General features: G+C 43.8%; 1 long non-coding RNA gene across 1 annotated transcript in view; it reads right to left on the bottom strand.

Annotated features, from left to right (window-relative positions):
- Positions 1-5,446: 5,446 nt before the first annotated feature.
- LOC123601544 overlaps positions 5,447-13,104 on the bottom strand; it is a 115,224-nt gene continuing 107,566 nt past the window's right edge. Inside the window, exon 3 of the long non-coding RNA XR_006714154.1 lies at positions 5,447-7,703. This is a non-coding gene — a long non-coding RNA (uncharacterized LOC123601544). The remainder of the gene's footprint in view (positions 7,704-13,104) is intronic.

The raw sequence follows: 13,104 nt of genomic DNA on the forward strand, positions 1-13,104 counted from the left end.
TAGGATGGAAAGTTTGCAAAATCAGATTCCCAACATGCCATTCTCGAATCGTACAAATTTCCACCAGTATCTTCTGGTGTCGGCAACATTTGTTTTCAAGATGAAATGCCTAGGCCTCAAATTAAATGCTGTTATCATGAATTGCAAATATGCCACTCTTTTCAAGCCATTTATACTGCAGAGGTATGGCTGGTTATTGATTACCTTAGGCTGAACCAAGACCACCCATTAAATTAAGCCCTTGCAAAAGAGGTGATCAGAGGCCTTCATGCACAAAAAAGTCCATTTTTAAACCTGATGGGATTAGAACTAGAGGACCAGGAATGTCCAAGTCTTGCCTTGTCAGTTACCACTCCTCTTAGCAGCTAAGGGACCTCTGTGTAAGAAGAAAAACAAAAAACAAAAATAATTAAATGGAAATAAAAATACAGTAAAATCCCAATGTAATGCCTAAAATAGGGTTACGCAGTCTAGTCACATAAACCGTGGGGATGTGTTATCGTAAAAGTTAAGGAAAGGACTGGGATCAATTTGCTACAGAGGATGGGACCCAGCCATCTCCAATTTTGCCGTACTCCTTCTCTGATATGAGGCAGTTTGGAACAGGTGTCATTGGCCTTAAGACCTCAGTAGAGTCTTCTCCCCAACATCTAGATTTTTCATTTAAGAGCTTAACATTGTGCCTACAGAGCGCACATGGAAAATCAGCCATTAATATTATTGTTGTGGTTGATGCCTTAAGTCAACCATAAAAGTTGGATAAGAGCCACATGTCCTCAGTAAGACTTGCAAAGTCTAAACCAAAATTCATTTTGTGGATTAGAATCCGGTGCAGAGCTCTGAGAGGCCAAGTTAAAGTTCTCTCTCTCAAATGCCTGCACACCTTCAGGAGGACTTGTCTCTGCCCTGAGGTTGACAGTACTTCAACCTCTTTTCTAAAAAGAGCCTGTGCAATGACCGCCTGGGCTGGCACAACAGGCAGAACTGAAGGCTCTTCTTCCCGATTCAGCTGCTTCAGGGAACCAGGAACACACCCCCCTCTTTCATCTTGAAATTTTACCACCACAGCCCTGGGGTGGGGAGGTCAATGGGCAAAAGAAGGCAGGCCCATGACATCTGCCCCGGGGTACCTCTCTCATGTTGCAAGGCTTTTTGACAATACACTGTTTGATACAAATTCATTTCCAGACTCTTACCTGTTCCCGAAATCTTCACAAACATGATTTGTTGTCCTTATGTTGATAATTAACAAAAAATGATAGTTTCAGGTTGAACTGGGTGAAATTTCCATTTTTGTAGCTCTAAATTGATTGAATATCAGTAATTTCATATGGTTTAGCCTAATGGGGCTAATTTACACACAGGTAGCACTTTACAGTTTGCGAAGTACATTTACATCCATTATCTCATAACCTAGTAGTAAGCGTATGAGGTAGGGGTGACCAATTCTATTTTACAGATGATAAAATTGAGGCTCACAAAACTCACCATGAATTTATATTTGTTCTTTAGGGGGAATCATTTGTAAAGCCAGAGGCAGAAAGAGTCCAACACCCTTCAGGATTGTGGCAGCAGGTTACAAGCTGTGGGGTTGCACACAGCAGAAGGGGTCTGCTGCTGTGCCATTGGTATATTATACTGTTTTACTGATGTCACTTGAGTATCACAGACAATAAGCAATTTGCCCATCAATAGGACAGGAACATGCACTCAGGTGTTTGAATGCTGACCTAGCATAATCTGTCACACGTTGTCTCTTCTCCCCATTTCCTGACTTCTGGTCATTGTCAGCCACTCACTGACTCATCTAAATCACCAGAGCACTTTGCCTGGGTGTACACTTTCCTACCAGATGGTTGCTCCATGGCCAAGGTGTCAATACATTCAAAATGGTGCGACCCATCCTAGTTGTATTTAATCAGGCATACAAAACAAGAGTAACAAAACAATATTTCTCTGTTCCTCTTCCACCTACAAAATTAGAGGACTTCTAGCCCCTCTCAAACTCCTCCAAGCCAGCCCAGAGTCCAGAGGGCTGCTTACACTTACTCCCATATGCCGTCAGGTGTCGTCCACCATCTCCTCCTCCAGAGCTCAACATCGACAAAGACCTCCCAGGGGCGGCTGACAGGCTCCATCAGGATCATTGTCCTATTGGGCTTCTTCTTTCCTGGCTGGGTGCGGGGAGTGGGTGGAAATAGAAACATGAGTGGCACCACTTTCCCCATTGTTCTCAGCCAAGCTTGCTTCTCTCTTTCCATATGTAACCCAGATATCCTCAGAGATAAAGGAATTGGATCCCAGCCATCTCTACGGCCTGTGAGGGTCTAAAGTTCTTGGCACAATGTCTGCTAATTCCAAGAGCTTCTGTTCAGTGGTCCAGCTCCTGAATGCACACGTGCTGTTTCTCCTCTGCCTGTGTAGCCCACCGCCCTCCCCACTCCCACTGCTGTGCAGACCTAAACCTCAGTCTGTTCATCAATTGAGATGAGAAGTCCTGCGTCAAATACAGTGGTTACAGGAGCAGGGGAAATGGTCATGGAACATACAGCCTTACTATATTCTCTCTTCCCTCCTCCTGCCTCTACTCCTCACCTCCCCCTTCTTGGAATGACCTCTGGAGGATTCAAATTCCCCTCCTCTATCACACTGCTTCCCCCTCCCTAAAGTCTTGAATCCAGCCAACACATACTCCCGGGGTCTTACTGTGTACCCCAAGAGGGCTCATCAAGTCATTCCTTCTAATAAATTCTGTGGTTTCCCTTAGAGGAATTCTGGAGGACAAAATTTCCCCATCTAAAGCTCAGAATGAAGTCTTTCCCATGAGATGTCTTGGTTGCTCCTACAAGTAGCCCCCAGGAGGGCCCCTTCTGGCTCTGCAGTGTGCCTGGTCATGTCTGGGTCTGCAGCTGCTCCACACACAGCTTAAGCTAACCCCTGGGGGCTTCACTCTGGAAACAGGTGGATTGTGGGGATATTTTGGAAAGGTTAAGAAGCTTTTAAAAAAGCTTTAATTAAAAAAACTTCAACAACTAAATGATTATTCACTTTGAAAAAGAAACAGGCTCGGAGTGCCTGGGTGGCTCAGTTGGTTAACTATCCAACTTTGGCTCAGGTCATGATCTCGCAGTTCATGAGTTCAAGCCCCGTGATGGGCTCTGTGCTAACAGCTTGGAGCCTGATGCCTGCTTTGGATTCTGTGTCTCCCTCTCTCTCTCTGACCCTCCCCAGTTCACACACTGTCTCTCTCTCTCTCTCTCGAAAATAAATAACCATTAAAAATTTTTTTTTTTACAAATAAAAAGAAATAGGCTCTTAATCTCTGTATAGGGTCTCAAGGTCTGTCCCACTCTGCCTCGCACCCCACATCTTTTTGAAAGTGGAGTGAGGGACTTCATCAGCAACTGAATCAACTAGAGGGCTCAGACAAGGAACCATGAGAGCTACATTCTAGCCCTTTGTATACCACTGGCCAGCTAATGTGGCTTGTGTGAAATCAGTTTCCCCAGTCTCTGAAGATATTGACAGGGTCATGTTTCTAGCAATGGTTCGAATTGTCCCTGCCTGCTCAGGCAAGACCTCAGTCCTCTGTATGCCACCTGCCTCCCCAGCTCCCACTACCAAATATGCCTGAAAATGCCTGAAAGGTGTCCTACATATGTACAACATAAGTTACTTAGTGGTCTTTAGGGTATCTGGGGACACTGCACCTGCTTCTGATGTCTGTTACAAGGTATCATGGTGTCCTGTGAAGCCTACCACCCTCCTACCTGATACACAAATGTCAGAAGTCTTATGTCAACATTCCCAAGTGGTCAGTCTTGAAGGGCTACCTTTCCCTGTGGGTCACACTCTGTAAGAGGCTGTTACTGCCCCCAGAGTCTTGTAGACTTTTGTAGACAGCTCTGAGGTGGGATGTTAAAACTGAGGTCCCAACCCTCTGGGGACTGAGGAGTGGCTCCGGGACAGCTTGTGATGCATGGATCCTCAGCACGTCATGGAAATAATTATGGAAGACTCTCTGCCAGGCCTGCTCATACAGCTCTGTACCCAGGGATGGGAACACTGAGAGCCCTGCTAAATCGAATAGATGTGGAAAATGGTGTGGAAAACGGGTACATCACTGACCTCTCTGGATCTCAGTCTCCTCACACACAAAATGATCGGACTAAATTGATAGGTTTTCAAATACAAGGACTTTCTTTACTTTTAAGTCCAGTTTATTAAAGCCTAATTTACATAAAAGCATTCACTCTAGGTATCAAATTTGATAAGTTTTGACAAATGTGTGCATTTAGCCGCTACCACACATGAGATACAGAACATTTCCATCCCCCCAAAAAGTTTGCTCATGTCTTTTTGCAGTGAATCCCTCCCCATGCCCCCACCCTGAATTGGCATCCACTGACCTGCTTCCTGTCTTTTAAAGTCTTTGCTTTCCCAGAATGCCATGCAAATGGAATCCTTTCTTATTATTGAGGTGAGAGAGCTCTTTATATATGATGAATTCAAGCCCTTTATCAGTTATGCATTTTGTGAGGAGTTCTTTTTATAAAAATAACAAAAGGACTCTCATGATCATCATGTATTGTGCTAATAATCCTTTGAGAAAAATACACAATAACAAAAAACTGCTCTTTTTTTTTAACTCAATGCTTTAAATGAATTTGTAGTGTATTAATAACAAAATCTAATATATTTTTAAAAGATTTATACATGGTATTCACTTGGGTAGAAAGTTTACTTGAGTAGGATGGTAATAAAATGCAACAGTCCTTTTTCCTAGAAAAATGTCAAATGCACATACATATAAAAATATTTGCAGTCAATTTCAGAAGGTTCATAAAGGCCTCAAGTCCACCACGAATGCCTACGGATAGATCCATGGCGCCAAGATTAAGCCTCACTGGTTGATTCAGCCCACAGTCAGGCATAATGTAAATGTGGGTTTGAGCATCTCTTGCAACGGCTCCAGGGTTCCCCAGAGGTTCATAATCCACTGTTGGGAACCTCAGCACCGGTGACCTCTGAGGACCTTTCTAGCTCAATAAAATCTGCAATCCAAATGGCACATTTGCCCAATAATGGGGAAAAAATCCTTAAGAAAACTTACACTTGCACCGACATTAGAAAGGATGGGGGCGGGGGCGGGGGTGGGGGTGGGGGAGGCATCCCTGCCTGGGACTGGTGGGCCCAAGCTTCTCTCAACTCTGTTCCTTCGTGTGTCAGGAGTTGAGGTTCCCTCTCTAGGCGAGGCGATGAGATTTGGTTCTGAAGCAGCGTGTCCATGCCTGCCTTCTTTCTGTGGGCCTCACTGCAGACTTCTCTGGTGCCTCCCATGAACACACTTAATTGGCCATGTGTCAGCTCAATTGCTGAGCTGATCTAAGTCATGATGAATCTTCCCTGCTCTTTGCCCTCCGCCCCAGCTTGCCACATAATTCTGTATCATCAGCACTCACCATGAATTTACATTTGTTCTTTTTTTTTCTGGGTCATTTATAAAGCTGGAGGCAGAAAGAGCCCCAGATATTGATTTGGAGGAACTGTGTTTCAGCCCCTCCACTTTGCTGTTGAATATTAATCACAACAGACATGCGTTTGTGGGATTTGTGGGTGGGAAAGGGGCCACAGTCAAGGGATACTTTGGAGAGGGATTAGGTGATTGGATGGGGAAGATGTTGGGAGGTAGAGTTGGGAATCTGATGGTTGTTGACTCAAAAACAATTGCAGGGTAATTCCAACAACCAGGAAGGCGGGAATCAGGGGGAAGAAGAGAGGGATAAGTCATGAGTTGAGGTTTGGAAACGCTGATTTTTGAGAAGTCAGTGGAGATATCCAGGAGAAGCTGGATAAAAGGTCTGCAGCTCAGAAGCGAGGTCTGGGCTGGAGACAGAAATCTGGGGTCATCAGGAGGTAGCTGTGGAGTGAAAGAGCTGGTCCAGAATTGTATAGATAGTGCTAGGGATATGGATGACCTGTGGTTGTCACCCTCTCAAGCATGCTATAGAAGTGACTGGGGTGTGTAACTTCCATGACCCCCACGAGCAAGCAGCCTGTTATACTCTGTGATGTGTATGTCAGGGGCATGTACCTCTGCATTTCTTTTCATTCCTTCCAAAGAAAATCCATTGTGCAAAACATTATCAAGCAATTCAGATTAATAAAGTGTTGCTGGAGAGCTGCAAGACAAGGCTTACATGCATCCCTTACAGCAAAATGGTCCCAAATCTCCACTGCATGGATGTGTCCTTCCTCAGTGGCCTTCTCTCTCACCATCACCTATGGCCTTTTTCCACTGCCACCCTTCTAGCACAAAATGCTCCTTTGCTCCTCTATTGTCCTAAACAATTCAGCTCTGGCTCCTAATTTGCATAGCCCTCTCAGTAAAACAAACCCTCTGCACTTAACCTGGCCCACCTTCTTTTAAGGAAGTAACCAACAGTATTGGTGCATCATGCCTTTTGTAGGGGGAAGGATCGAAACACACACACACACACACACACCTCTTAACTGATCTGAGGCATAGTGTGGGGTTTACAAGCAGTTGACATTTGGGTCTGGATAACTCTCTGTTGTGGGGGATGTCATGTGCATAGTAGAATGTTTATCAGTATTTGTGGTATCTACCCACTGGATGCCAGTAGCATACACTGCCCTCTACCTGCAGGGGATTTTTCAACACTCGGGGATAAAACCCCAACTCCAACACACACTAATTCTGTGACTTTGAGCAAATGGTTCAACCTCCATGAGCCTCAGTTTTCTCATCTATAAAGTAGGGGTAATAATGGCATCTACCTCATAGAGATTCTAGTGAAAATGAAATGATATAATACTTGCAAAAGACTCAGAACAGGACCTCCCATATCGTAAGTACTCAGCTAAGGTTAGTTCTTATTACTCCAAAGTGCAGACCAGCTTATTCCTTCTGACTCTATATGGAACTCTCCCGAAGAGGAGCTCTGCTGAAAATGATTTTCTTTTTCCAATGTGAATTACTTTCATTCTTAACAAACTCTGAAAACTTCAAAAGAAACCCATTTAGCCCTGTTTCCAAAAAAAGGATTTAAGTCTTAATCTAACTAAATGGACAAAGATCAAGGAGTCTTTGGTGTCAGGTTGTCCCCTTGACTCCAATCTACCTGAAGATGAGAAGTTGTACTTGAATGAAAATAACTTGAATACTCATCCTGGGTGCAAGGGGAAACCCGGCATCCTCCCTCTGGCGTCTGGGGATGTGTGTGTTTGGATACATCTCTATTGGATGCCTTTGCTCTGATTCCTCCACCAAATTCTTGCTCGTCTCACTTGGCATGTTTCACCTGTTCCCTTACCCCTGCATTCCACACGAGAGATGGTCGATCCTTTCCTCTGATAACCCCGGCAAGGAGTTATGTGTGGGAAAGTTTTACGAGTGATTCAGCAGTCACGAATGGCAAACCCCTTAAAGTTGAACACTAGACATTCCTTTGTTTCAGTCTCTTAGCAGCGCCCATTGCCAGGGACGTCTCCCAGGCTCTCTCCTCCTCCAGGTCCTACCTTTTCTCATCTTGGCAGAATCCGTCTTTCTGCCTCCTCCTTGCACTTCTTTCCAAGCTGTTGTTGTTGTCGTCGTTGTTGTTTTGTTGTTCCTGGGCTCTTCACCTGCTTCCTCCAAATCCTTTATTCTGCAGGGCAGTTTGGTTGTGTTTGTTTCACTCCTGCACCAAAGGGAAGGAACACTAAGAGAGATCTTTTCACAAAACGGCTCTTCAAGGAACTTGAGAGTTTTTTTTAAGTATATTTATTTATTTTGAGAGAGAGAAAGCACTAGCCCAGGAGGGACCAAGGGAGAGGGAGAGGGAGAGGGAGAGGGAGAGGGAGAGGGAGAGGGAGAGGGAGAGGGAGAGACAGAATCCCAAGCACCACGCTGTTAGTGTGGAGCCCAATGTGGGGCTGCAAACCACAAACCTTGAGCTCATGACCTGAGCCAAACCAAGAGTCAGCCGCTTAACTGACTGAGCCACCCAGGCACCCTGGAACTTGAGTTTTAAAAGCAAGTTATTTTCCTGGAGAATTCCTCAGCTCGCCTTTGACAAATTTTTTTTCTCCTGTATGCTCTCATACCTTCATATGACATTATAGAGCACACACCCCCATATTCCATCACTATTCTAATAAAGATTGCCATTTTTGTACACTCCTTTCTAGCTTGCTGCTTTCTTTTTAAACCAAGTTATTGAGATAAAATTTATGTACAACGAATGCTTCCAATTTAAGTGTGCAGTTTGATGAGTTTTGACAAGTGTATATACCCATGTAAGCATCACAATCAAGATAACGAAAATCAGCATTATCCTCCCCAAATCCCTAATGCCCTTTTGCAGTCAACCCTAACACCCCAGCCCCAGGTGACCCCTGATTTGCTTTTTGTCGCTATAGAGTAATTTGGCCTGTTCTAGAACGTTACATAAATTGAATCATCCAAGAGCAATTGTTTCATGTATCCCTTCTTTCAATTACCTGATGTTTTTGAGAGACATCCATGGCATGTATATCAGTAGGTCCTTCCTCATTATTGCTGAATTGTTTCCATTGTGGGCATATATCAAAATGCATTTGTCCATCTTCTTGTCAATGGGTATTTTCTAGTCTTCCCCCCCGCCCCCCACATACACATTTGTATTTAATCATTTTGTGAGTTTATGTAATTATTTTGTAGAGAATTTGTAAAGGAAAGAAAAGCAGTAAAAAGCAGATGGAAAAATGCAAATTTATCAATTGGTCACAAACATTGTTAACATTTTGGTATCTTTATTTCTAGATTTTTTTCAATTTTGCGCATACTTAAGGTTATAGTTCCTTAAGTGTTTCTGTCCCTTAAGTACTATATCATAAACATATTCCTTTGCTAATAAAGGCTGTTAAAAAGGATGGCGTTAACGGTGCCAATGTGAAAAGGTTGTCAAGGTATGGTGTTAAGTTCAAGCAAACTGCTGAACAGTATATTTAGTGTGATCACATAGAAAGGGATAGCAGAGGATGTTTGTGACTGGGAAAGTGGTGGCTGAGTCAGAGGTACCTTGCTGCTGACTATGCAATGCCTTGGTTCCTAGGCTTTATCTGGGGAGAACTGAGGAGCCATTGGAGGATTTTGAGCAGAAAAGTGGCATAGTATGGCATGAGATCACTTGTTTTATAAGCTTTCTCTGGATAACGTTTTAAAGAGACCACTGGGGGGGGGCGCCTGGGTGGCGCAGTCGGCTAAGTGTCCGACTTCAGCCAGGTCACGATCTCGCCGTCCAGGAGTTCGAGCCCCGCGTCAGGCTCTGGGCTGATGGCTCAGAGCCTGGAGCCTGTTTCCGATTCTGTGTCTCCCTCTCTCTCTGCCCCTCCACCGTTCATGCTCTGTCTCTCTCTGTCCCAAAAAATAAATAAACGTTGAAAAAAAAAATTAAAATAAAATAAAATAAAATAAAATAAAATAAAATAAAGAGACCACTGGGCAAGATGAAACAAGGAAGGCCAAACTGGCAGCTGTTGGAATAATCCAAGTGCAAGTTAATGGAAGCTTGGACCAAGATGGTGGTGGTAGAGATGGCAAGAGATGGTGAGATTCTTGATATATATTCATATATACGTATGTGTGTGTATACACATTTTTTTAAAATTTGTTTTTAAGTTTATTTATTCATTCAAGAGAGACAGAGAGCAAGTGGAGGAGAGGCAGAGAGAGAGACAGGGAGAGAGAGAGAATCCCAAGCATGCTCTCCACCATCAGCACAGAGCCCAACGTGGGGCTTGAACCCACCAAACATGAGACCATGACCTGAGCCGAAACCAAGAGTTGGACGCTTAACCAACTGAATCACCCAGGTGCCCCTATACACATCTTTTGAAAGTTAGGCTTCATGCCCAGCATAGAGCTCAACACAGGACCTGAACCTACGACCCAGAGATGAAGACCTGAGCTGGGATCAAGAGTCAGACACTTAACCAACCAAGCCTCCCAGGAGCCCCGATCCTGGACATATTTTAAAGATGCATCTAATAAACTGCATGTGAGGTGTGAGAGAATGATAGAAGTCAAAGATACTTCAAGGATTGTGAACTGGGCAGCTGAATGTGTGGAATTGCCATTTGCTGAGCTAGAAAAGACTATGGGAAGCACACATCTGGGGAGAAAGAGGTAGGGGAGCTTTTGGAAGTAAGTTTAAGAAATCTTTTACACATCCAGGTAGAGATGTTGATTGAGCATGTGGATATATAAATCTGGAGCTCTGGGTAGTGATGCAGTCTGAAAATAAAAATTTGAAATTCATCAGCATGTACATAGTATTTAAAGACACACTACTGTGGGGCGCCTGGGTGACTCAGTTGCTTAAGCGTCTGACTTCGGCTCAGGTCATGATCTCGTGGTTTCCAAGTTCGAGCTCCATGTCAGGCTCTGTGCTGACAGCTCAGAGCCTGCTTCAGATTCTGTGTCTCCCTCTCTCCCTGCCCCTCCCCTGCTCACACTTGTCTCTCTCTCAAAAATAAACATTAAAAAATTAAAAAAAAAATAAAGACACACAACTGGATGAAATCACCGAAGTGAGTTTAGATAAAAAGTTCCAAGAACTAAGACCTGGGGCACTCCAGTGACATAAGGGCAGGGACATACAAATAAAATATCAAAGGGCCTGAGAAGGAGCAGCCGATGAGGTAGGAAGAGATTCAGGAGAGCATGGTGAAAATGGTATTTTAAGGAGTAAAGAGGGATCAACTATGCCTAAGAGGAGTTGTCAACAACTTAAGTTGAAGACTGATAACTGACAGCTGAACTTCGCAACATGGCAGGTGGTCTTAGTGGCCCTTCACAGGAGCTGCTAAGTAGGTGGTAGGATGAAAGCCTGGTTGAAGAAGAATCGAGAGAGAATGGGAGATAAGAGTTTAGACAAAAGCAAAACCTTGGTTAAAGTGGTGGCTCAGTTGAGCGTCTAACCTCAGCTCAGGTCATGGTCTCACTGTTCCCAAGTTCAAGCCTCACGTTGGACTCTATGGTGACAGCTCAGAGCCTGGAGCCTGTTTCAGATTCTGTGTCTCCCTCTCGTTCTCTGTCCCCGCCCCTGCTTGTGCTCTCTCTCTCAATAAACATTAAAAACAAAATTTAAAGTCTCACGCAATGAAATTTATGAGGAAAGACTACTGTGAACCGGCTTTCCCAGTCTTAAAAGGGATGGTGATATGACAACTACACATCCCATTCCTCAAAAGGGAGTTTAGAGGTTCTAGAAACAAATGGCAATGAATAAGCCCCAGAATGAATGGGAAGCAGAAGGCCCACATTCAAATCTCAGATGTGCCCTAATTCATTGTATGATTTTATCAAGATTTGCTCCCTCTGGACCTCAGTTCTCACATGTGTAAAACTGGAGTGTTGAGCTAACAACCCCCTGAAATCATTACATAATCTAATATACTATGTAGTCTCTAAGTATTTAAAGATCTCTTAACACAAAGCAGTTGAATGGCTTTTTTCTCCTCCGGCTGTTCACAGCTGTCTCCACAGGACATTGACTCTGATGCACTGGAACCTGCAGATGACTTGGTCTTCTTCACTGAGAAGGGACATGATGTCAGCTGGACATTCTTCAGGCGCCTCTCCTTTGATTCACAAATCCTCCGTGCCTCAGAAGAAAAAGAGTTCCTCTTCCTTTCCATCCCATCGCCTCATTTCATCAACTCTCATCCCCTTTATAAAAGTTAGAATCGAAAGCTCTGGTTTCAAAGGGGTGAGTGAATGAACGGTGTTCTGCTGGGGGACATTATTATCTGTTTTTCAGATGGCAAAACTGAGCCTCCACGAGTATAAACTACCTGCTCAAATTTACAGTGAAAAAGGAGGGTGTAAGGCTGTGAAATGGGTCTGCCCGACTCCACAGTCTCCCTCGGATGGAATGCACTCACAAATGGAGGTCTCGGTCTACATTCTCTCTGCTGTTTTGCCCAACAGCATTATCATCTGTGTGTGGCTTTGACTGTTTATGTTGATCTGGCCGGACCTGCTCCTTGGCAGAATGCCCATTTGAAAGTCTGTTTACCTGCTTACGACTGTAATTTTATAAACTCTTGGCTGATTTAGGACTCTTTGCAATCACTGACTTGTACCTTTAAAATCCTCATGCCGGAGGGCACCTTTTGGGATGAGCACTGGGTGTTGTATGGAAACCAATTTGACAATAAATTTCATATATTGAAAAAATAAATAAATAAAATCCTCATGCCAGCTATGCAAAAGAATTCAACAGTGTTGTACCTTTTATACAAGGTTTGAAAACACATGTTTTCATTGTTTGAAACAATATGTTCAAGGGCATATCTGTAAGAAAACTATAAAGAAAAGAGAATATGTGTGGAAGTTAGCGATCGCCACAAAAAGCGTTGTAGAAGGACTCACCTTAAAATTCAGCGTCTTGCAGCCACAACCATTTACTCTCCTGGAACTGGGGGGTGGCTGATGCAGGCTGGGCCGTGCTGGGACAACTCCGCTCTGCTCCACGGGTCTTCCGTCCTTCTCCTTGACTGACAGTCCAAGAATATTTGTTTGTTTGTTTGTTTATGGTCATGGAAAAGGTGCAAAAAGGCAAGTGGGAACACAGAAAGACTACTGAGGCCTGGGCTTAGAACTGACATCACTTCTGCTTCTTTCTCTCGGCCAAAGAAGGTTATGTGACCAAATAGAGAAGAAAAGAGGGAATTGCGCACTATCCGCAGTGAGAGGGCTCTGCAAAGTTACGTGCAAAAAGGTGTGGCTACAGTGAGGGGTGAAGAGTTGGGGCTGGCCATATCATCTACCTCCATAGCAAAACACTAAAGTCAGGGTAGCCTTTGCCTCTGGGGTGGGGGTGGAGGAGGAAGGTTTGCCATCAAGATGCAATGCACTGCATTTGTTGATGAAGCAGAGTTGTAAATGTATGGCTCTTTACGATCTTGCTCTTTATAGATTGTATATTCTATGGGTGAAATATTATCTAGTAATTTTTTAAAGTTATTGGAATCAGATTAATAAATAATAAAAGTTACAGCATTTGGGAGATACAGATTCAGCTTCACTTAAAAAAGTTTTTTTTTAATGTTTAT

The sequence above is a fragment of the Leopardus geoffroyi genome, chromosome D1 (assembly GCF_018350155.1).
Source record: "Leopardus geoffroyi isolate Oge1 chromosome D1, O.geoffroyi_Oge1_pat1.0, whole genome shotgun sequence".
NCBI classification, from domain to species: domain Eukaryota; kingdom Metazoa; phylum Chordata; class Mammalia; order Carnivora; family Felidae; genus Leopardus; species Leopardus geoffroyi.